This window comes from Aulonocara sp. 'chitande type north' Nkhata Bay, linkage group LG23, assembly GCF_057382095.1.
Source record: "Aulonocara sp. 'chitande type north' Nkhata Bay isolate Kocher_YH1m ecotype deep benthic linkage group LG23, A_spYH_male_GT1.1, whole genome shotgun sequence".
Taxonomy (NCBI): Eukaryota; Metazoa; Chordata; class Actinopteri; order Cichliformes; family Cichlidae; genus Aulonocara; species Aulonocara sp. 'chitande type north' Nkhata Bay.
Window position 1 is genome coordinate 18,463,536 of NC_141365.1, and position 25,388 is coordinate 18,488,923.

Genomic DNA, 25,388 nt, shown 5'->3' on the forward strand with positions numbered 1-25,388 from the left:
GCACATGGATCTGTTATGTGCTTCTCATTAGTACTGGTGGAGACAGAAGCAAAAAGAGACAGAAAATAAAAGCATTTAAGCACTCAAAATCCTACATTTTGATGTAATGTCAAGTACACTAAATATACATGAACTTAGCAAAGAAAACATTAGTAACAGAGAAACATTACTAATAATTTTCACATGATAAAAATCCAAAATATGACCCAAAAATTGAGAAATTAGAGCTACAGACTTCCTACATCACTGGAATTTGGTTTCATGCACCTGATAACCTCAACTATATGAGGTTGGTTGCAAATAAAGGCCCCTAGCTGCATTTTAAGCTTTCATTTGTAATGGCATTATGATATACAAGATGAAAGTGTTCTGCTTTGCCCAAAAGACAGAATAAACAAACGTTGATAAACAATCAATGCTAGTTCTCTAACAGGCTTCCATTTTCTCAGGTACATAATTGCCTTGAACCCCTCTCTGACTCTTCCCAGCCAGTTGGGTCAGGCTGAGTTCCAGCATACTCAGCTGTGCTCTGGCACCAGATGCCCAAATGTGATCCAGCCCCAGCCCGTATATGGGTGCCAGTTGTGGCGAGTAATTAAGAGTGCAGGCTTCAATCGATTTGTGTTGAAAATTATTAACAGTTGGTGACATTTGAGCTTTGGCCAGCTTGAGCAATCAGAAACTGATAAGTGTATTTAAGTCAATTCTAGAGTGTTATTAAAAGATGAATTTCACCTAGTGTGATCTCTGTCAGCTTGTCAGAAGTTTTAAACTGCCAGTAAAAATTACTTACGTAGGCTTAGATAAGTTTTCCAAACTCTCAAAAAATAAATAAATCTTGATGTCTTTAGAGTTAGCTCAGGTCCAAACAACAACTTTAGATTTCTGTCGAATGATAGCGAACATAGTCTTCACTCCAAACTGAAGTGTGGATTGTAAAATAAATAAATAAATCCAATTCTTTTTTAACATTGGCATCGTAGATCACAGTTAGAGGATTTCCTCAGTTTTCACATCAGGTTTAACCTTAAATATGTCTACAGCACAGTGGTGCTGTTAGCACTGTTGTATTTCAGCAAGATTGGGCTGAGTTTGAATCCACCAGATGGCCTTTCTATGTGGAGTTTGTATGTTCCCTCAGTGTGGGTTCTTTCTGGGTATTCACAGAGTCACATGCATATTTGGTTAATTGGTTATTCTAAATTGGCAATGGACTAACAATCTGTCTGGGGTGTATCCTGCCACTCGCCCCATGACAGCAGGAATCGCCTCAAGCCCCTGTGTGGACCAGAAATGGATAAACAGATGAAAATAGATAAACACAAAATATTGGAATTACTTCCTTACCCTAGGAACTTACTCCAGTTAATGGTCACTGTCCATATAAACATAATCCCTCCATCTCACACTTGTAGTCTTTGACGCACATGCATTTCAAAAGCACTCATTCTCCCTTTTTTTAATTCTCTCTGTAAAGCACAACAGAGTCGATTTTGGAGTCAATTTTAGAACTTAATTAGGGTAGTTTCTTTGAAGCTGTGACACATTGTCCTCTCAAATGTCGTACAGATATGTTAATTGCTTAACACGACAAGATTGGCAGAGAGAGCTGTAGGTCACATTCTGTACTTGGACATGATTAGCGGTCACACTACATGAATACTTTGCCCGATTCCAGGCACTGGAGTTAATGGGGGCTTTTGACCTTAAGATTTTATTTGTTTTTATGTGAAAATATTTGACTTTTAAAATATGAGATTTGTAATTCTCAGTTAACTGTCAGTTTTGGGGACGTAGGAGCAGCGAGAAAGGAGTGTCAGAACAAGTACAAGCTCAAGATTAAAAGACAGACTTGCATCCTGTGGGGAACCTGGATGCTAATGTCTCTAGTCCAACTTTACAGACCAGTGATAGTGGTGGAGCAGCAGTGCTAAAACTACCAAATGGAGGGATGATGCCTGCTCCTTCTGACATATCCTATGAAAGCAAGTGTTGATTGATTATGGATTACCATCAAAAATGTCCATCCCAACATATAGAGTTATACAGCAAAGACTGACACTTCCTCTCAGCACCTGATATGGAGATTGGTCACTGTTGCAAATATTCATCCTATCCAAAACACCAGAAGTTTTGGATAAGATGTCTACACTGAACCTTTGTTGATTTGAATACATTGTATTGTTAATGGTGTGTGTACAACCCCTGGACTTGTGCACCCAACTGTCTTGCACTTCTTGTTACATTGCCTATCGTGGTTGATCTTAATCATGCTATTCATGAAACAAAAACACTGTGGAAGTTAGAATAACACAATAAATCTGTAAATTAAGTCTCCACGACTATGGTCTGCAAGTTAAAATGGTTCTCATAAAGACAGGAAAAGGAGCAACTTCACACACATGCATACATCGACTCTCTTCAGAATGAAGGCCAGCACTACCCACCTTCCCTACGGCTAACAACAATAGGCATACACTCTATGAAACAAATATAAACAGCTATTTATATGCAACAGAGAAAACAACGGTCGAGCTCTGATAAAGAGCTGCATGGGTGCATCCGCCTACTACCATCATTCACTGCCCTGCCACTGTTTCTCTCTCTTTCCCTCTCCATTGTGCTGTTAGTTCAACTTCTGTGACTCGTCATCTTTGTCCGCTTCCTAACTCCCACCTCCACACTTTTTCACTCCCTCTTTCATTCTCATGGCACTATTCCTCCCTGGTTTGATGGCAGCTGGGCTTCCTGTGGTTTATGCTGCTATATGCAGATTTCACTAAGTAACACTAGCGTATACATACTCACACATGTTCCCATTCTCCCAGATCACAAACTGCTTCCATCCAAATATAGTTTCTTTGAATTATGACGTGTCAAATTAACAATTCTGAGTCAGTGCCAGTAAACGCAATCTCCTTATATCCGCTAATCATTTTCTTGTTTGCTTGAACCAAGCAGAATCCTTTTTCAGAAGCTACTGCATAGATGATTTGAAAATATACATTTTATGCAACAAGATTTTTTTTTCTTTTTGTTAATGGAGCTACATTGACGTAAGTAAAACATTAAACACACCAATACGTCTGAAGCCATCTCTGAGCAATCTTTGTGTTCTAAAATAGTAAAGCAACACTGTATGGGAAGACGCATTATATGTCTGTGTACGCTAGACATTAGCATAAAAAAAATGTAACAAAAATTGAAGAAAATATAAAAGAAAATCACTTGACACAAGCTGAAAATGGAAACTAACTTTGTGTGCCTGTTTGCAACTTTCTCTTTGTCTCTCTATCTCTTCGCCTTTCTCACTTTGTCTCTTTCTCTTGTGGGGGTGTACAATTGTCTGGAAAAAGGCTGTCACTCAATATTCTAAAGAAAGACAGCCAACACATTCACACCCATTCTCACACCCTCAAAATACACACTCCCATTAAACACACAAATATGGCTATTTCCAAGTAAATGCCACTCAGGGAGGCATATATCACCACCAAAAGCACTCGAACATGATTCATACTCAACACAAGGCTTTTAGGCTCAACATTAGCCATTGTCCTCAAAGCATCATCATATCTGACAGCAGCGGGGAAAAAAGACAATTTACTAACAAGTCCTTTCTATCTGTGCTGTACTGAAATCTAGCAGACAAATCAGGAAGAAAGGCTGATGGCTGAACGAATATTAGGAAACGCTATTAAGCAAATCAACCTCTTATCTCAGTCTCATCCGTAATGGCAGGTTGAACAAGTGATGCTGTTAAGGCTCGTAACAACTAGTTCAGTGCATGATTTGTGGCACATTTAGGTTGGTGCTGAACAAGTGGCAATCTCCAGGCCTGAAAAATGAAGGCAGAGCAAGGGCCATAATTCAGGTCAATGTTCATAGCTTCCTCCAGATACAGCTACTTAAAATTGATGGTTGGTCAGTGAGAGGACTACAACCAATTCTTGGCTGGTCCCCCTGATCCCCCCGCCAGTGTCATAGCCACAAGTGGTACCATCTCTAACCACCATGAAGAAAAACGTTTGCAAATTGTTGTGTTCTCACAAGAGTTATAAGAGAAGTCATTTAGTTACTACCTGCTATTTTTTTTCTTTTTTTGGATCAGGGCTCCTAAAATTATTATATAATTAATATATATTATTTATTTTTTTGAAACACTGAAAGACCTTCAGAAAGCATGAAGAACTATTGCCCAAGACCACTTTAAAATATTACAATAACATATGTTTCTGTAAGGGACTTGTTCACAATCAGAAGTACTGTAGATAAAAATCAGGTGAAGGGGTTGGAACTCCCAGAACCAGAGACCTGCCTGAAAATTGGCTGGAAACGGACCGGCAGTCAGCTGTCTGTGGGTGCTATTTCAAAGTGGGGGTATCTTCATTTTAAAATACCATTTTGAAACTGTAACTCATACAAGGGGGAAAAAAAGTTGTTTTTTTCTCCAGACAGACAGCGAGTGAGACAGTGATTCTTATCATCTGGGTTGATGTTGTAATCATAGCTGCCAACAGTGAAGACGCTATCAGAAACGTGAAACAAATGTTGAATGAGAAATTTAAAATGAAGGATCTTGGTGAGCTCAAACATTTCTTGGGTATTGACTGTATACAAGAGAACCATGAGATAAGACTAAACCAGACACGGTACATCACAAAAATCCTGGAAAGGTTCAAAATGTCTGACTGTAAGCCACGTTCTACTCCTTGTGAACTCAAAAATGACTTTGATGCACATGGTGAATCAGTTGATTCAGGAAAAAATAGAGAATTAGTGGGCAGTTTGATTTACGCATATTTTGTTTGGAACATAAATGTTAATATGTGAATATCATGTAAATATGTATATCATGTAAATGTGTAATGTACAGTGTTAAGAGCAAGTGGGGGTGTTGCCCTATCATATATGTATGTGCTCTTAATCTGAAAGGTATAAATACGGAAGTGTGTGTTCAATAAATGATGGCGCAGAGGAAGGCGTGTGCCTCTGATGTAAAACTCTAACAACGTGTATGTGGTTTATTCCTCCATGAGATGTGTGAGTTACCATGGTATTTCTGCTCTAGAAAATGGAACATCCAACACTCTAGTTAACCTAAAACTTATGCAGTGAGTGAATATCTTTCACAGTTGATCCATTTTGATATTTTTGGGTCTAGGCAACACTCATATACTTCTACAATCACTAAACTGACGTGTTGGTATGTATTTAAAAATGGTAACTTGCACTCAGTAGCGGTTTTAGATACGGGCGACATGGGCGGTTGCCCGGGGCGGCATCATGGTGGGGGGCGGCATCACGGGCATCGGCAAAAAAAAAAAAAAAAATGCTCATACTCGTGCTGCCCCGACGTCATGCCAGCGCATATCGGGAATGGCATAGGCAGCGATCGGTTTTCTATCGCCCATTTGCTGGGAGTAAGGGCGCCCTCTGTTTGCGAGGTGCGCCTGCTGCTTGCGGCACAGGGAGGAGAGGGCGGGGCGGCGGGGTATTCTCTGACCGGCTGGAGCAGCATCTAATAGCCAACTCACAAAATAAAACAAAATAAAAACAAACCAACAAACACGAAAACACCAGACATCATGATACAGACTTAGAATTTGCACCAATGTTTTTTCGAAATTCTATACGCGAAAAGTGAGCGCGAGAGCCCTCGGGGCACCTGCTTGCTGCTGAAGTCAAAGTCAACTTTATTGTCATCTCCGCTACATACAGTCCAGTATACAGAGAGACAAGACGACGAGGCTCCAGTTACAGCAGTGCAGGTAAACAACAGGGTTTTAATAGTTTTGCAATTTTCATTAGTTTTTATTTTTATTTAGTTTTGACTTCAGATTTTCAATTTTATATCAGTTTTAATTAATTTTAACCAATTGTTTGCTAGTTTAGTTTAGTTTTTATTTTTTTTAAAATCCTTAGTTTCAGTTTAGTTTTGATTCGTTTCAGTTATAGTTTTAGTTGTGTTTGCAGTGTAACAAAATCCCAGTTTCATCATATCAGTCATTCTCTTCTGCTTATCCTTGGGTATGTTGCTATTCCAGCTACCATACCCTGCACCCTGGACAGGTCGCCTGTCTGTCGCAGGGCGAACACGCAGAGACAGACAACTCACATTCCCACCTATGGGTTCTTTAAATAAATAAATAAATAAATAAAGGCAGATGAACAACCACTGATACCAGGCAACTATAAAATGTATATCTTGGCCCCAATGAGACTATTAACTCTCGCAGCACCGGGTGTTCGTAATTTTGGTTCAAGTGAATTGATAAACTTTTTGAAGGCAATTGACTCACACAGTTATGTAGATGTCGCCGTCCTGTTGTCTCGGGATGCATCACGCTGCCTTGCCTGGGGTTAGCTTCTGTTTTCTGGGGATGAGGGTTGAGTGTGCTCCCTTACCTTCTCAAGGTAAGCTAGGTTAGCCTTCTTGTGTGAGCTTTTCAAGTGCACTTTACGGTTTGTGGGATTTTTTTCCCTTTAGAAATGTCCCTCATAATTTGTCTCTTTCCACTACAAGACACTTGCTTTATCCAAAACACAGTCATATTCAAAGTAATCCCAAATTGGACTCTGGCGCTTTCTCCCGACTGTTCCTGACATGATTCTGCGCGTGGACGGAGCAGCAACACAGACGACTCGACTAACATACTGCCACCTGCTGGCATAATGAGACAGCAAGAAAAAAATCTGGAAACTAAACTTCATTTTCACCCTTGGCTATTGTTTGACACGCACACATCAATGAAAACTGAACACATTTTTGCTATAAATTCAGTTAATTTTAGTTAGTTTTGTGAACACTCATTACAGTTTTAGTTAGTTTTCTTTTTTTTGTTTTTATTTTTATTTCCGTTAACGAAAATATTTTTTCACTTCTAGTTTTCGTTATTTTGTTAGTTTTCGTTAACGATAATAATCTTGGTAAACAAACAATATATATAAGAAGAGTAAGAAAATAAATATACACTTCAGCACCAGGAGTAAAGGGATCAATAACAATTTAAAATTTACAGTTTGATGATTTAAAGTCTCACACACAACCCGTCGAAAGGGGAGGGAGACCTGCTGCTTCCAAATAGAGCACATTTCATTCATAATGATGTAAATCCAAGTCCATTATGTATTCATGATTTGAATCCTGGGTTGTGTGAAATCTCAGAAATACACCTTAGACAAAGTGAATCTGTGAACTAAGGTGTAGGTTTATTAGGTTATGCTGTGGTGATCCTCGGGTTGGGGGATGGGTGTTCATACTGGAGTGCAAAATTAAAATCAATGGAAGATGGACAAGAAAAGTTCAAAGCCATCAGGTTCTCAGTTTAGAAAAAAGAGAAAAGAAGAGGAGGAGAAACGAGCAAAAGATACAGGTAAGCAGCTGTGTCATTAGATAATGGCAGGGCATGTAGCCTGAAACTATCAGAATCAGAATACTTTATTAATCCCTAAGGAAATTATGTGGGTTACAGTTGCTCCAAGAAGAAATGGTAAAAATAGCAACAGTAACAGACTAAAACAGATTTTATTATTAATTAGTCATTGTCAATTGTTGATTTGTCCTGTTCTCGTTGTATGACGAATTATGATGGCTGTTTGGTAGCCGTTTGCATACAATGCATACTCTGTCTCTCTTCATATGTGTGTATGTTTCTCTGGTGAAATTCAATATGGTTCCGACAACAGTTTTATGTTAATGTACAATCCTTAATATGTTTTGTCTGTGTGTGTGTGGGGGGGTGCCAGAGGGAGTGTTTGCCCAGGGCGCCAAACAGGCTAGGACCGCCACTGCTTGCACTTCTTCTCTTGTAATTTATGGTCACTTCAGGGTCCAAAAACATCAACATAGCGACAAAACACTAATAATAAAACTTCTCAATACGGACTCCAGAAACCAATTTGTACCTTTAGTGTTTCCTAATTTCTGGATGGAGCAATAAAAAAAAAATTAATCAGTAAACTTCATGATATAAATAATATAAAATATTTTGCCTTGTAAAAACAGATTATATTTATTTCTGAACTGTAAGGTTGAAGCATTATAGGTGCAACAAGCAATTGTTCTTATAAACAAACATCTTTATAGACCATAACCGTTGCAAGAGCTTGGTCATAGCCGGCAATAAGTTGGACTTGTTCCTGGTGGGTGATGGACTCCACCAGGGCTGTCCTTTGTCACCAATTCTGTTCATAATCTTTATGGACAAAATTTCTAGGCGTAGCCAAGTGGTGGAAGGCTTTCACTTGGGTAGTCTCAGAATCTCATCTCTGCTTTTTGGAGACGATGTGGTTCTGTTGGCTTTATTGGGTGATGGCTTCCTCCGAAGGGTGGCTGGACTCTTCCTTAGAGATAGGGTGAGGAGTTCAGCCACTGGGAGGGGCTCAGAGTAGAGTTGCTGCTCCTCCACATCGAAAGGAGCCAGTTGAGGTGGTTCAGGCATCTTAAAGGATGCCTCCTTGGCGCCTCCTGGGTGAGGTGTTCTGGGCATGTCCCACTGGGAGAAGACCCCAAGGGAAACCCAGGACATGTTGGAGAGATTATATCTCTCAGCTGGCCTGGGAATGCCTTGGTGTTCCCCCGGATAAGCTGGAGTAGGTGGTCGGGGAGAGGGAGGTCTGGGCTTCTCTGCTTAGGATGCTGCCCCCGCAACCTGGCCTCGGATAAGCGGAAGAAGATGGATGGATGGACTTGACCATATATTGAAAACAAGCAGATGTTAAGTAAGTAAACCTGTTATCTAGATGTAATTAACTGAAATGCACAGTATGTTACTTTAAAATGTAGTTGGGTAAAACTACATAATTGGACATTTAAGTAATCACAAGTACACACAAACTTGGGATGCAATCCTTACCATCTTGGCATGTACCCTAGTTGAATGTAAGCGGAGTGCCCCTCTGGATGGGACAATCTGTTAGAATGCCTGGGTCGTTGACGTTATAATTTCTAGTCTTGAGCGGGTGGAGGGAGGTTTGGAGTCTTCTCTCACCCCCATTCTCTGCGACCTGCTGGAGCGGGGGGGCTAGGAGGAGGAGTTGGCCTCGGCTGCGGTCTGGAGTGTGGGGCCTCCCTGCTGCTGCGGAGTCGGGGCGGTCTGCCTCCCCCCACCGCAGGGAAAAGGGTAACACCACCTGGGTCTGGGTGCAGTTCCCCCCCCTCCAGGGGCAAGGGTACCTAGACCCGGGGCTTAGAGTACGCTTGGAGAGTGTGATCGTGTGTACAGCGTCTCTTTATGTCTGTCTCCACGTTGGTTGAGTGTGGAGTAAGTGTATATGAGAGCATGAGGGTGGGAATGGATGTTTGTATATGTGTGTGCCTGTATTTCTGTGTCTATATGTCAGGTTGGGTGTCAGGCGCCACCTCTCTGGGGACATCTTAGGCCCTCCAAGGTATGGAGGCCTATCTCCCCCTACCACCACTTCCCCTGCCAGTGGCGGACTCCCTCAGACGTCGGTGCGTTGGTGGTTCTTTGTGTCCGGGGATGGGTGTCCAGGTACACACCGGCTCACTCCTTGGCGGCCGCTTATCGGGGCCTGGAGCCTGGGGCTCGCTCGGGCCACTTCGGAGGTGGGGTGCCCCCGGCCTCTCGGCCTGGGCCTCGGTCACTCAGGCACGGCTGGCTGCCGGCGGAGCTCACGGGCGCGTCACTGCAACTCCCCCTGGCTTCTGCTCCGCGGCTGCTGAGTGAGCCCTCATCTGGGACTCTCCTCAGCTCTTTCTGGGACAGTGGCGCGGCTGCCCCTCTGTTGGTCTTCCTTGGTCTCTTGTGTTCTGGGGGCCTCTGGATGTCTGGAGTTTTGATCTCCTCCATATCTGCTTCATGCCCTGGAGGACGGGGCTGTGGCCCCCCCACACCCTCTAGCAGATCATTACATGAAGGAACCTTTTAAAAAACAAAAAACAAGCGCGTCCATGCTCACAGGTGTACACACGGGTGATCACACCCACAAACTACACCCTTTTTGGCTCCTACCTCAAAGCACACTGTGTTCTGTTGATCTTATGTGCTGCACAATAATGTTTAATATTTAGTATTTACTGTCATATTCCCATATATCATTGTGATGTTGTTTATTCTATTACTCTTGTTCTCTTCTGCTTGTTTTCTTTTTTCTTTCTCAGCAGGTGACCCAGGTGATTGACACTAGCATCCCCAGGCTTCTACCTTTCTACCTATAAAACCCGGAGAGCAGCCAAATGGCTTTTAGCTAAGCTTTAGCTTCAGCCAAGTGGAAGCTAAATTGGCTAGTCATTCATATGTATGTTGGGTCGTTATCTGGGAATTCTGGAGGGAGGGGAGTGGGGGTGTGTGATTGAGGGCGTGGGGGAGCTGCTAAAAGCTGTGCACTTCCTTTTGTGTTTCATCTTGATGCATTCTCAATCATCCAGGGAAATAAATCTCCAAAAGTCACCAACTTGGAGTGTTTCAGTTTGCCATCTTAGGGAGAAATCAACACACATGGGTGTATGTCCTTTGTTGCTCAGATTTATTGATAAAAACAGTACAAAAAACCAACCATTTGTACACATATTTACAAATAATAATAAAAAGTGAGTGAGTACAAACAATTCAACATGTGAAGAACATGTGGGGACCTGTCTCCCTTTCACCCCAATAGAAGCGTACGCTGCAGATGGAGAGCCAACGGCTAAGGCCAGGAGAAGTATCTCGAGTCGCCTTCAGAGCTTCCTGTGTTTCATCACTCTTGACATGCTTCGTAGCATTCAAGAATGGACTATTCAACATGCACAGCAAACGGAGCATGTTCATTGGTTCATGGACCTCCCTGAACTAATGGCATTTATTGCAATTGTGATCTTGCGGGGGGTTTACAGGGTTCCATCTGTAAATGACTGCTGGTCAGCAAACCTGGGAAACCCACAGATAATTGGAACTATGGCACGAAACCGCTTCCAAAACATCATGCAACACCTACGCTTTGATGACAAGTCCACCCGCTGTGATCGAGCAAAGACTGACAAGTTTGCTGCAATTTCCAGAGTGTGGGGATCATTTGTCACCAACTGCATCACGTGCTACAACCCTGGTCTACATATCACCGTTGATGAACAGCTTTTCCCATCAAAGACTCGGTGCTGTTTCCTGCAGTATATTGCAAGTAAACCTGACAAGTTTGGGATCAAGTTTTGGGTGGCTTGCGACCTAAAATCCAAGTACATTTGCAATGTCTTCCCATATCTTGGCAAGGACCCCAATCGTCCCACTTGGGAGAGACTTTCTGAAAATGTAGTAATGAGGCTGATGGAACCATTCCTAGACAAGGGCAGAAATGTTACCACGGACAATTTTTTCACATCGCTTTCACTTGCACAAAAACTTCTTAGACGGAAAACCACCATCCTCGGCACAGTCAACAGGATTCGCAGGGAAATTCCTCAATCCACTAGACAGACAGATCGCAATGTATTCACCACTCAGGTATGTTACAGGTCTTTTGTGGTTCTATGTTTATGTGTTTCATTGTGTGTAAAAGGGCTATGGAAAAAACAATTTATCTTATTTCTTAGGTGTTTTCAACCTCTGCTGCCACGCTGACGGCGTATGCGGCCAAACGGAAGAAGACAGTCTATATTCTTAGCAGCATGCACAGCGTGGTTCAGACTGATAACACCACCAAAAGGAAGCCAAACACTGTCTCCCTTTACAACAAAACAAAGTGTGGCGTGGATGTGATGGACCAGATGGTTCGGGAGTACACTGTCCGCAAAGGAACACGGCGCTGGCCAGTCGCCGTGTCTTATAACATGATTGACATGGCAGCACTGAATGCACATGTGCTGTATCAAGCATGCACCGGGACGAAGGAAAGACGGGTGGACTTCCTGGTGGCGCTTGCAACAGAGTTGGCTCGCTCTCATGTAGCTGCGAAGAAGGCAAGAAAAGAACAGTTGCTTCGGACACAACCCTCCACACCTAGCCCTGGAAAAAGAGCCACGTGTCAGGTCAAACACAACTGCAAGAACAATCATGCCACTGTGCGATGTGTTCACTGCAAAAGATACACATGTGGTAAATGCAGACTACAGATACCATGGCAGTGCCAGGATTGTGAGTGATTGCTGAAAATGTTGAATTGTTTGTACTCACTCACTTTTTATTATTATTTGTAAATATGTGTACAAATGGTTGGTTTTTTGTACTGTTTTTATCAATAAATCTGAGCAACAAAGGACATACACCCATGTGTGTTGATTTCTCCCTAAGATGGCAAACTGAAACACTCCAAGTTGGTGACTTTTGGAGATTTATTTCCCTGGATGATTGAGAATGCATCAAGATGAAACACAAAAGGAAGTGCACAGCTTTTAGCAGCTCCCCCACGCCCTCAATCACACACCCCCACTCCCCTCCCTCCAGAATTCCCAGATAACGACCCAATATACATATGAATGACTAGCCAATTTAGCTTCCACTTGGCTGAAGCTAAAGCCTAGCTAAAAGCCATTTGGCTGCTCTCCGGGTTTTAAAGGTAGAAAACGCCAAATGGCGATCCGTGGGGGTTTAAGTGTTGATATATGCATTTTTTTTTCTTTTTTTCTTCTTTTTTTTCTTTTTCTGCTCATTCTGTTGGTTTTTGGTTTTTGCCCTTCTCCCCCGTCCCTCTTCTCAGCTGTTTCTCTTTCCCTCTTTCTTTCTCCCCTTCTTTCCCCCAGTCAAGTCTGTCCCATGTTCAGTAAGTGAAAATAAAATAAACAATAAAAGGTGAATCAAATGGACCATTATGGCAAGGCTGGGATGGTCAATTTGGTAAAGTAAATCCGTTGGGCATCTTTCTTTGCCTTTAGACAACAATTCTGATGGCAAAAGAGCCAAACGGGACAGGCAAAAAAAAAAAAAAAAAAATTTCTAGTCTTTGGTTTCTTTGAGTTCTGTCTTATGGTTTATGTCTCTGTCTTCTCTAGCTGCTCTGTCTCCCCTGTCAGCTGTATCTCCTTGTCTAGTTCACGTCTCTGTGTATCCTTAGTTGCTATATCCCCGTGTCCAGTCAGTGTCTGTGTCTGCCCTGGTCCCACGTTTCTGTTCCCTCTGTTGTAGTGCCTGCATGTGAGTCTGTGTCTTTTGTTCAGTCTGTGTTATGGGTTTCCTGTTTTACTTTGAAAGTCCATGTCTGATGTTAATGTGTCTGGTTTTGCTTCCCCTTGTCTAGTTAGGCCTGATTTGCCCCAGCTGTGTTTCCCTCCTGTTACCCATTCCCTGATTGCTTCCTCTGTGTATTTAAGCCCTGTGTTTCTCTGTGTCTGTGTTTACTTAGCTGTGTGTTCTGTCAGTCCTCCGGTTTAAGTTTATTTTTTGATTTTCTCCAGTTATGTTATGTTTGAGTTCAGCATTAAAGCTATTTCGGTTTAAGTTTGTCTCTGGAGTCTGCACCTTGGGTCCTATTCCTGTCTGCACACAGCCGTCACTTAACACAATCAGTCTGCTACTAAAATTCTGTTATGAGCAACAGGGACAGAAATTAGATTAGTTGTGAATGTAACAGGTATCTAGTATGTTGGTTTTATTGGATTCTTACTGAATCATATTATATGTTCACATGTATTCTTTTCAATTTTTTTTCCTTCAGTTTATACAGATGTAACATCTGTATAAACTGAAGGAACAAACTGAATGTCACTTTTGCATATATTTTATAATATATTTGTTTGTTGCATACCACTGGCTGAAAATATGCTTTGTTAGTTTCTTCCAGTTTACCCTGTCAAAACTTCAAAGGAAATATCTTAATTAGGACGATGCACCTGTCACTTCGGGGAGTTTATCTGCCTGTTTAGCTATGCTCAGGTGGAACAGGGAGGGCAGTACAACATGAATAGGAAAATTACATAAATATTATAGTCACATTATGCTCTGGCAGATTACTGAATTTACTGTTTGTTTATACAGGTGGGAATCTGGTCCTGATTTTCCTTTTGTTCTACTAAGTACTCGCCCATTATGTCTATGCTTTATGTATGCATGGAAATGGAGCCTGGAGTACCTACTTCTAAATCAAATAGGTTTACGTGTTTGCATGACCAAATTTGTGCATATTCTTTATATATCCATTTTCACCTCTCTTTAAATATTCTTAAAAAAATCAGTTCCACCTCAGCCCACCACCTTCCACTGTCCCAACAAGCCAACAGAGAACCACAGATTTCTTTCTCTCTTTTTTTCCCTCCTTGTCTTAGTCTCAATCCAAACGTCATTCCTTTTTATCTCACACAACTCCTGCAGGCCGAGGCTACCCTCAGAGAGTGTGCTCAACATCTGTCGCCAAGCTGTTGTTGAGGTGTACATTCTCTGCGGTTGCCTGCATGGGCCTCATTATGCTGTGTCCTGTATAAACAGCCAGCTGCTGCTGTCCCACCTGCCCATCTATGCTCACACACTGTTGCTATTACATAAACTGTTAAGCCTTTAAATATTAGAGGATCGCACAGTAGTTCACACGGTAAATAACAGAGTGGCAGAAATATGTAAATATGAATTTGGATTTCGGCCATTAACCACTGAACCAATATTGGTCTTATGGTGCTGTTGAGTCCTTAGCCAAAAGTGGTCGTGTTCAGATGGCAGAACTGGAATGCTTACAGATAACAATAAATTGTGAAAAACAAGTACAACCCAATATTTAAGTGATGTGTGCAATAGGTTGAATCTGCTGTAGATACATATTAAGGATTGATGACAGCATAACATCATTTTTAGATTTTGGCATCAGTGACTTTTTATGAGCCAGTCGTGCCTTTTCTTTCACCTTGTTTACTATAAGAGAAGAGAGCTACCCAACTCAGGGATTGTTCTCACTTACAGTTTGAAATGCAAAAATCTGAGAGCAGAAACAAAGCAGAAACAACTTAGTGATGACGGTGATGTGATGAAAGCTGGTTTTCTGGCTATGACTCAACAGTTTTACGTCAAAGATTGCACCAAAAACAGATTTTTTCATTTACTTTTAATTCAATGGAAAGAAACTGAACTGCTGTACTAATCAAGTTAGAGTTGCCATTTTAACTCAGCAGAGGAAATCTACTGCACACTAAAATGTCACAAAAACAAGGGTAAAGAACAGGTCATTCAGGGTCAGGAGGTATGTGAGATATGTGAGTTGACCTTGAATCGTCTATCAGCCAAGTTCAGCACAGGTGAGGTTTTGAGAGCAGCTGAAAATTGCTCTCTTTATTTGCAGTTTCTCCAGTGGATAAACTGTTCCACAATTGTTAGTAACGTGTTTGTACCTTGTTTAAAACATGTAACCATAATCATGCAATAACATGTATTGAATATTATAGAGTTTGTTGATTTTCAAATATCTGCATTTTAGTTGAGGGACAATGAGCTAACCACCTTATTTAAAAGAAAAGATGTTTTATTGGAAGTAACACAGGAATACATGTGAATGTATATTTATGATGTTTCAGTTTTCCAGTGCACTTAAACACAGCCTACATATGTGGATTTGTGGAAAGCTTACACTGTGAAAAGTATCTCAAAGCCTTCTGTGCACATGCAACATGGCCTGTGTATCAGACTATTTTGTCTCTATAGAAGGAGGTCAGGAGAGAGAAACCTGGAAAATATTCCAGAAAGAAATAAAGAAAGATTGCCAAAGAGAGTTCAAACTGTGTTGAAGAATAAAGGTGGTCAAATATTGATTTTCAAGTTTGCTAGAATTACAAAAGCTCCACTTGCCTTACATACTGTACATCACATATGTTTGCACATTTCAATTAATTGCTCTGACATCCATTTTGCAAGCAAAACATAAAGAACACAGTATTCCGTATTAAGGTATTGTAAGTTACCCTACAATATGAAGCACTTTGAGAGGAATGTTAATTTAGCTGAGTAAGGACAGGCATACGTATGTAATTTAAAGGACAATACAACATATATGACTGCACCAGACCTTACCAATGATCTATCTGAACCACATATACCACTGACACTGATCAGATCAATATATATTCCCCCTCCTTTGTTAAATACAGCCACTGTCATACATTGGTCTCTCATCATTTATTAAGTTAATACATTTCTTCATATGGAATCAAAAAAGATCTTTTACACACCTTATCCTTGTCATTTCATTTGTGACCACACGCTCTAGATGTATGAGAGATCAAAGGTGGTGTAAGAAATTCAAGCAATGTAAAGGGAAAACTTTAGCAGTTATAGAAAAAAGAAACACATAGAAAACATTGCAAGGCAGCCTCTAAGAGTTTGAAAAGCATGACCACATTCACTTATGTCAATGGAAAATTGTATTTAGTAGTCAGTATAATCTTTTAGTGATATAAGTTTGCATATGGTAGAATACTGCATGTAGTTATTTGTATTAGGAAATATTCAACCATGTATACTTCGAGGCATATAATCAATTGTGTGTGATCTCTAGCAGGCTGCAGGCTTGGTGTGCACTCCAGGAATGCACCCCCACGTCCTGGGAGCATGAGAGTTCGTACCTTGTTTTATTGTTTTACGGTAGGATTAACGTAGCTATGTCTGTTTTAGTTTAAGTGCTTCTTTACATATAGATGAACTGCTGGACTTCCTCACCATGTTATTTAGGGTGAGGGGGAGACTACCCTTTCCTGACCAAGGATGTACCTTTTGTGCTTTCATGACCCTTTGATCAGCAGGACACGCACACACACACACACACACACACACATACGTTCAATGGAGTATAAAATAAAGACCAGGGGCAGTGCTCAGGGCGAGTCTCAGTCTGGAGGCTGCCCTTGCTAGCAAGAAGTTCTGTGTGTTTCTCTTCTCTGAGTCTTTACTGAAGAAGTGTTTTAGAATATTTTCCCTAACAACTTATAAACTGGTTTATCTGAAATTGAAAAGTATGGTACACCATTAACTGAATAATGTGATTTTTTTCCCCACAGATTGCCCATGGATTTGCAGTGCCTACACTGACTACTCATCAGTGCTGTTGTCCTCACAGAGTTGCAACAAGGTTTGTCAGCAGCTGTTCTGAAGTGCCTCAGTGAAAGCAATCTGCCCCAGATGGATTAAAAAAAAAAAATTAAGATTTTAAATTGTTGGACTGTAAACCTGTAAACAGTACTGATGATAATCATTTTTGTAGTGTTTACTCAATTAAGCTATTCTTGCATTGAGTATGCTTTGAAAACTGTTTTGTTGGACTTTAAATGCCTTATGTATTTTCTGTATATATTATCAGAATGATTTGGGGAGTGAAAAAAGTGTTTGATGGTGCACCCAGGTGCACTTCTTCCTGCTGTGTCCATTTGGAAGTCCATAGCTCCAACAGAGTAACTGTGGAGCATAATCAACTAAATTCAAGTCAACAAAGAAAAACCCCAAAATCAAACGATCCCGAATATGCAACCACTTTGCAATAGTGGGAAAGAAAAACTCCATTTTAAAAGGAAGACACCTCTGGGCAAGGGCGTAGATTTCGCATGGAAGGAAGGGACACGTCCCCACCAATAATTTGATCTCTTCGAGTAAAGAAAAACAAACCCGATGGAAAGAAAAAATCGATCTGTCAACGTCTCATTCACCCAGCGGTGCAGAAAGTGTTAAATTACGTTCTCGACCTCATGTGACAAATATGGCCAATGTGATTGGCTGTGCCTGTCAGGAAGCGCTGTTTAGCTTTAGCAGCGGCAAGCCTGGGCTGCGAGGACCTGCAAGGAGGAGAGGAGTATGGCAGCAAAAAGGAAAAACCTCGATATACAAAAGTATTTTTCAAAGAAACCTGTAAGTCACTTATAGTCAAGTTCACTCTTAAAATGTGTCCATCATAATAACGTTACAGGCTATGCTAGGCTTTGGCCCACATCAGTCTAAAATTGTATGTAACCATGAATAGCGTGTTTTGGAAACTAACTGCACAACAGGCAGCACTTTTAGTTATCTCGGTCTCAGAGTAGCATTTGATTGAAACTGTCAGAGAAAAATGGGAGCCTCGAGCAAGCCAGGATATTAGTTTACAGAGGCTGTTAAAATTATATGTCTAACGTTAAAATGTTGGTGACACAATAATTTCATCCTAGTGGTACTCACATATTCATAGGGTTAATTTTTGAGACAAAATATCATGAGGTTGTCATGATTTTGCAAATATTTCACCTTGTAATGCAGTTTGCACAATTTAAAAAAAAAAAATGCATTCACTCTAAGAACATTACTGATGAGTCAAGATCTGCACAAATTGACAGAAACGCTGAAGCAGCTACCCATTTTATTCTTATTGTCATGTATGTCCTATTTGTCAGGTGACAGAAGAACCAACACAGAGCTCAGAGAGTAATGGTGATACAAGATTACAGGTGAAATTGGATGATGACTTGTTGGTTCATGACTGTATTTGAAGCACATGTGTGACTGCATGTATTTGGAATGTCTCACTGTTATTTATCAGGTGACAGAGGCAGCTCTGCCATGTTGTAGCTCGGACAGAAGTGAAGAGGCAAGGTCACAGGTTACTGACTGATGATTTGGTGCTATACAGGGAGTGCAGAATTATTAGGCAAGCTGTATTTTTGAGGAATAGTTTTATTATTGAACAACAACCATGTTCTCAATGAACCCAAAAAACTCATTAATATCAAAGCTGAATGTTTTTGGAAGTAGTTTTTAGTTTGTTTTTAGTTTTAGCTATTTTAGGGGGATATCTGTGTTTGCAGGTGACTATTACTGTGCATAATTATTAGGCAACTTAACAAAAAACAAATATATACCCATTTCAATTATTTATTTTTACCAGTGAAACCAATATAACATCTCCACATTCACAAATATAGATTTCTGACATTCAAAAACAAAACAAAAACAAATCAGCGACCAATATAGCCACCTTTCTTTGCAAGGACACTCAAAAGCCTGCCATCCATGGATTCTGTCAGTGTTTTGATCTGTTCACCATCAACATTGCGTGCAGCAGCAACCACAGCCTCCCAGACACTGTTCAGAGAGGTGTACTGTTTTCCCTCCTTGTAAATCTCACATTTGATGATGGACCACAGGTTCTCAATGGGGTTCAGATCAGGTGAACAAGGAGGCCATGTCATTAGTTTTTCTTCTTTTATATCCTTTCTTGCCAGCCACGCTGTGGAGTACTTGGACGCGTGTGATGGAGCATTGTCCTGCATGAAAATCATGTTTTTCTTGAAGGATGCAGACTTCTTCCTGTACCACTGCTTGAAGAAGGTGTCTTCCAGAAACTGGCAGTAGGACTGGGAGTTGAGCTTGACTCCATCCTCAACCCGAAAAGGCCCCACAAGCTCATCTTTGATGATACCAGCCCAAACCAGTACTCCACCTCCACCTTGCTGGCGTCTGAGTCGGACTGGAGCTCTCTGCCCTTTACCAATCCAGCCACGGGCCCATCCATCTGGCCCATCAAGACTCACTCTCATTTCATCAGTCCATAAAACCTTAGAAAAATCAGTCTTGAGATATTTCTTGGCCCAGTCTTAACGTTTCAGCTTGTGTGTCTTGTTCAGTGGTGGTCGTCTTTCAGCCTTTCTTACCTTGGCCATGTCTCTGAGTATTGCACACCTTGTGCTTTTGGGCACTCCAGTGATGTTGCAGCTCTGAAATATGGCCAAACTGGTTCTCAAGTGGCATCTTGGCAGCTGCACGCTTGACTTTTCTCAGTTCATGGGCAGTTATTTTGCACCTTGGTTTTTCCACACGCTTCTTGCGACCCTGTTGACTATTTTGAATGAAACGCTTGATTGTTCGATGATCACGCTTCAGAAGCTTTGCAATTTTGACACTGCTGCATCCCTCTGCAAGATATCTCACTATTTTTGACTTTTCTGAGCCTGTCAAGTCCTTCTTTTGACCCATTTTGCCAAAGGAAAGGACGTTGCCTAATAATTATGCACACCTGATATAGGGTGTTGATGTCATTAGACCACACCCCTTCTCATTACAGCAATGCACATCACCTAATATGCTTAATTGGTAGTAGGCTTTCGAGCCTATACAGCTTGGAGTAAGACAACATGCATGAAGAGGATGATGTGGACAAAATACTCATTTGCCTAATAATTCTGCACTCCCTGTAGATTAACTAGTATTGTCATGAAAGTTGTTAGGCTGCTGATGTAAATTGATTCATTAGTGTATATTTGATAAAGAATCTGAATTGACAAGTCTCACTTTTTCTATGGCATGAATCCATGTGTTATTTTTATCAGGTGGTAATATGTCCTAGTACAGTCAGAGGGGAAGAGCCAGGGCCAAAGGGAAGGCACATCAAGCACATAATAATAATTTTAATCGGAGGATAAAACACATGTACAGTGGCTATAAAAAAAATCTACACACCCATGTTCAAATGCCAGCTTTTTGTCATGTAAAAAAATGACAGCAAGTCAAATACAGGATGGGCCATTTATATGGACACACCGTAATAAAATGGGAATGGTTGGTGATATTAAAATCCTGTTTGTGGCACATTAGTATATGTGAGGGGGCAAAATCCTCAAGATGGGTGGTGACCATGGTGGCCATTTAGAAGTCGGCCATCTTGGATACAACTTTTGTTTTTTCAATAGGAAAAGGGCCATGTGACACATCAGACTTGGCAATGTCACAAGAAAAACAATGGTGAGGGATGTTTAGGACTCATATTGCACTGCTGGAAATAGTTTATTTTGATGCATATGCATATAATTTGCATATAATTTGCATTATAATATTTATTTTCGTTTTTCCTGCAGTGTATATAAAAATTGGTGTATTTCAAAAATAAAACTATGAAGACACCTAAAATAAATTTCCTAACAATTTCCTAAATAAATTCACAACTATCAACTGCCTGGTCAAAACAACAGCAAAATGCCAGACACTGCTTAAAAAGCATTGTGAGTTCAATGCAGTTTCTTATCAGACAGGGTTTGGCACTGCGAGGACATGGCAAGGAAGATGGTAACCTCTTTCAACACTTAAAATATAAAGCCAAAGACGATGTCTGTCTTTCTGACTGGCTGACCCGTTGTCATGACTATACCGCTCCACCAGTGCAAAATGAGATTTTGCAGTTGTTTGGAAACTGCATTGTCAGAAATATTGCACAAACTATCCAGTCTCTATCTGTCCTGCAGTTCTCTATCATTATAGATGGTACTCAAGATATCACAGGAAGAGAGCAAGAGTCCATATGTTTTAGATATGTGGATGAGGACCTGGGTCCACATGAGGTTTTTGTAGGCTTCTATGAGGTTTCAGGAACTACTGGAGTGGAGATAGCTAGAACAGCTGTGGATGTGCTTTTGAGGCTGAATTTGCCGATGTCATGTTTAAGAGGTCAGACCTATGATGGTGCTCAGAACATGTCAGGAGCTTATTCAGGTGCTCAGGCAGAAGTGAAGAAACAACAGCCACTGGCATTGTACATGCATTGTGGGCCTCACCGCCTGAAATTAATTACACAGGCTGCATGTCAGGCTAGTTCTGTAATACGTGACGCTTTAGAGTGGGTACATTATGCAAACAGTCTGGAAGATTCAAAGCTATGTTTTCAGCAGTTGCAGCAGATTCAGAGGGACCATCAGTATCACTCAGACTTCTCTGCCCAACCAGGTGACTGTAAGGGGAACTGCTATCAAAGCAGCGCTGTCTCAGTATGACAGTATTTTGACTAGTTTAGAGGAGATGGCAGCAGCTGGATCTAGCACAAGTGCTAGGGCAAATGGATTGCATGAGAGGTTTGAAAAGGGGAGAATAGGAGAATAGTGCTTGGACTTCTTATGGCATTGGAAGTTATTGAGGAGCTAGAATGTCTGAACAAGTCCCTGCAAAAACGGACTGCAACCATTGCAGGAATGAGATGCTCAATAGAGTGTGTCAGATCCACTCTACAGCTGAAAAGAAATGAAGAAAGATTCTATCAGATGTTTGACAAAGCAGCAAAAATGGTGAACTCCCTTGGTATTGAGCCCATTCAGATTCCTCACCAGAGATGGCCACCAAAACGATATGCTGGCGGGGCTAGCCAGCACACTCCCAAGTCACCTGAAGAGCATTACAGAGCAGAGTTTTACAGAGTGCTGGATAGTGTTGATGTTCAGTTTCAGGAGAGGTTCAACCAGCCAGATCTAGGTGTCTTGCAGAAACTGGAGGAAATTCTGCTCACTGAAGAGGTGGATGGCATTATGAGTTGGTGCGATTTTGTAGTCTCCACTCAAGAAGATGTTTTCATACAAAGGATACAGAGGGATGAGGGTTTGATGGAGACAATGAAGTGTAAGGTAAATATGTTCTATTTTCATGTGTACATGGACAAATACCTTGCAGTATCATAAATGGGTAGCCTGTCATTCTTTACTTTAATGTCGTAAACTTACATGGTGGGCATGGGCCATTGTATTATTTGCCTGTCGCGGTGTTTTGATAAAAATAGAAAGCTGTTGGTAAAAGTAGGTTTGGTGAAGAGTTCACACAGACTAGTTTTGTGCTAGTATTAATATCGGCAGTCATAGTGTTTAAACCATTTTTTTTGTGGAAAAAGTTTGATATGTTTACTGTTATAAAACTCAAAGTATGTCAAATACAGTTGATAATTTGAAGCTATGTGTGTTTTTCTTTCAGAATTCCAGGGAAACAGTATTTAGCATCTTTACAAATCTATTGAGGTCAATAAGAAGCACACAGAACAGAGCAATAGACAATGCGGTTAAAGTAAGGCACTGGACTGGGTTCTAAGGACATCCACATCTGACATTTGAGCGTGCTTGGACAAAAAGGCTGGTCAGTCACCAGCAAAAACATGCAACCCACACAGACCAAGCAGTTATTCATTTTGTAGAACTTATAGTTGGTCTGTTTACAGGGCTCTCGGTGGATGTGCTGATGTGGAAAGGCTCTTCTGACCACTGGTGACCCTCACCATCCTGCTTGTTGCCTCTTGGATTAGATTCCAAAAGGCCATCAAATGCTCATATGACAGAAATCTGCATTTAAATGGTGGATGGTATTATAGTTTTTTCTGCAGCTATTGCTAACTTTCAGATGACATTACAACGTTCTACTGGCCAATGTAATACAGATTAGAGGTAAGTAACATTAATATTGTTAAAGTGATGAGGGCTAGAAACGAAAACCAACTTCAACCTCATGTTAAAATGCACATTTGTGTGATAATGTTATAAGACCATGGGTCACTAGCTGAAAACTTCAGGATTTCTTACCTTGTATAGTAATGAATGTCATCAGGTGATGTGGCAAATCGCTGCAGTCCAAATCCCTGAGTCAAGTGATAAGACTCAAGCTGTTGCCTGAGTCGTGGTCTTCAATCAGGGGGATGGAGGCTGGAGCAGACTCAGCACAACCAGCGATGGGTAGATCAGACACATTGTTTTCATCCTCTGTGTTGTAATCCTCAGTTGCCATAGCCACGATATTAACAGGTCGAGGGCGGCACTCCCAAACTCCGGGTCACTCTGTCTTTTCCAAAAAAATTATTCCAGTGGAATAAGGAGGGAACAACTTTCGGCCAAAGACTACGCTTCCCAGGGGAAGACACAAAGATCTCTAAAGTCTCAAGATACCAACAACACACTCTAGAGCTGGTTGTAACTGTGAAGCCGTCCCTTCTGATTTCAGCCATGGAATATCAGCCATTGTGCGCACAATTCAGGATCTTTGGGAAAGGAGTGAAAACTTAACATCCTGTTAAATCTCCCCCAGCAGTACACAGCGGGACACAGCAATGGTGAGCGTTCCCACCTTATGCGCTTTGTAATTTAAAGCGATCTTTCCGTTTCCGTATTTTGGACATGATTTTGGAGTCCATCTTTGCAGTAGCGATTGACCGCAAAATAAAGCTACCGGAAATGTACAACACTACATCCGGTCTTAAAAGAGGAAGTTAGCATTAGTGATGGGATTTCCGGCTCTTATTAGAGAACTGGCTCATTCGGCTCGGCTCACTAAAAAGAGCCAGTTGGGAGCTGAAAGAGCCGGCTCTTCATATGCACGAACCAAAACATGCTAACAAGTGCACTGGGACTTCAAAGAAGTGGAAGCGGAGCGGCCAAAGAGTAAACTTTCAAAAGTAAGTTCTGAATATTATGTCACTTATTTTTGTGCAAATGTTTAATAATGAAGAACATTAAAACATTACTGTTGGCCCCATGCCGGCAAAGTTATGTGACATTAGCAATGTTTGTACTTTCAGCGTTTACTTTGTTTTAAAGCCTTTACTTTAAAATATACGCCGTTCGATAGTCGACCTTAATCTTACAGAGAATGTGATGATTTTGTGGATAATTAAAGTCAGTCATATATCCACAAACACAACAAGCTGAAAGTCAGTGATGCTGCTCGGTTTGCAGTCCTGAATATCACGGCACAAGCAGGATTCACTGCACTGTTAATGTTAGCTATGTTATGTTGCTGCCTCTGTTCGGTGGTGTGGAGCCAAACGGACTTTAACGTGTATTTGAACGAGCTGACGGTTCACTCGTTAAGCTGAAAGAAAGATGCTTTAATCACAGGAGTCACACATGTGTCCACTGTACCATCTGGGAACTCTTCTTGTTTAGCACTCGTAATAACACAAATACTAAATCCTCCTGTTTGTAGCAGTGTATACACCTGAGACTGTCACCTGTATGTCTGTCCTGCACTCTCTCTCTGTTTCTTTCTCTCTGATTGTGGAATAAAAGTATGAACATGTATTTATAAGTTACACTTGTGTTTGAATCCTGCAGCTTATCACACATTTGATTTCCATGCGTGACGACTGCAAGTGTCCAGGACACCAGGACAACCTCAGCAGTGTGTGAGGAAGAGGAGGAGGAAGAGCCAGCAGCAGCTGACAGATGGAGAGAATAGACAGACTGTTCCCTGTTTGTGAAGGACTGCTAGAAAAGTTTAGAATAACTAATTGTCTGTCCTGAATCAGTCTTATTAGGTAATGTTCAAATAATTTTATCATTCCAGTGTTTTCAGTGTGGGAGAAAGTACTCAGGGCCTTCAAGTTACACACTATGAAAGGCAGCAACAAGTTTAATATTCAGAAACCTAAAGTATGTATCAGCAGCAGAATGGACCTAAAAATAAATGTTTGTTTCAGTTCTATGAAGCTTTGAGTATTTTGGATTAGTAGCACTGCTGTGTTTGTTGCATCATATTGCTGTAATTGTTTATATGCTTTATATATTCTGAGGTAAGTTGATCTATAGTGTTACATCATATTCTATAAGGATGTTATGTGTTTGTATACTTTCTGCCCAGTTTGTCCCATTTAGCAGGAGTCAGCCTGTTTAAGGCTCTGATATCTATTCTGTATGACTTAAAGCAGTTATGACATGGTCTGATTTTCTCACCCAATAAAGGAATATTTCATATATCAGTCTACTCTTCATTCTATCAGAAACAATT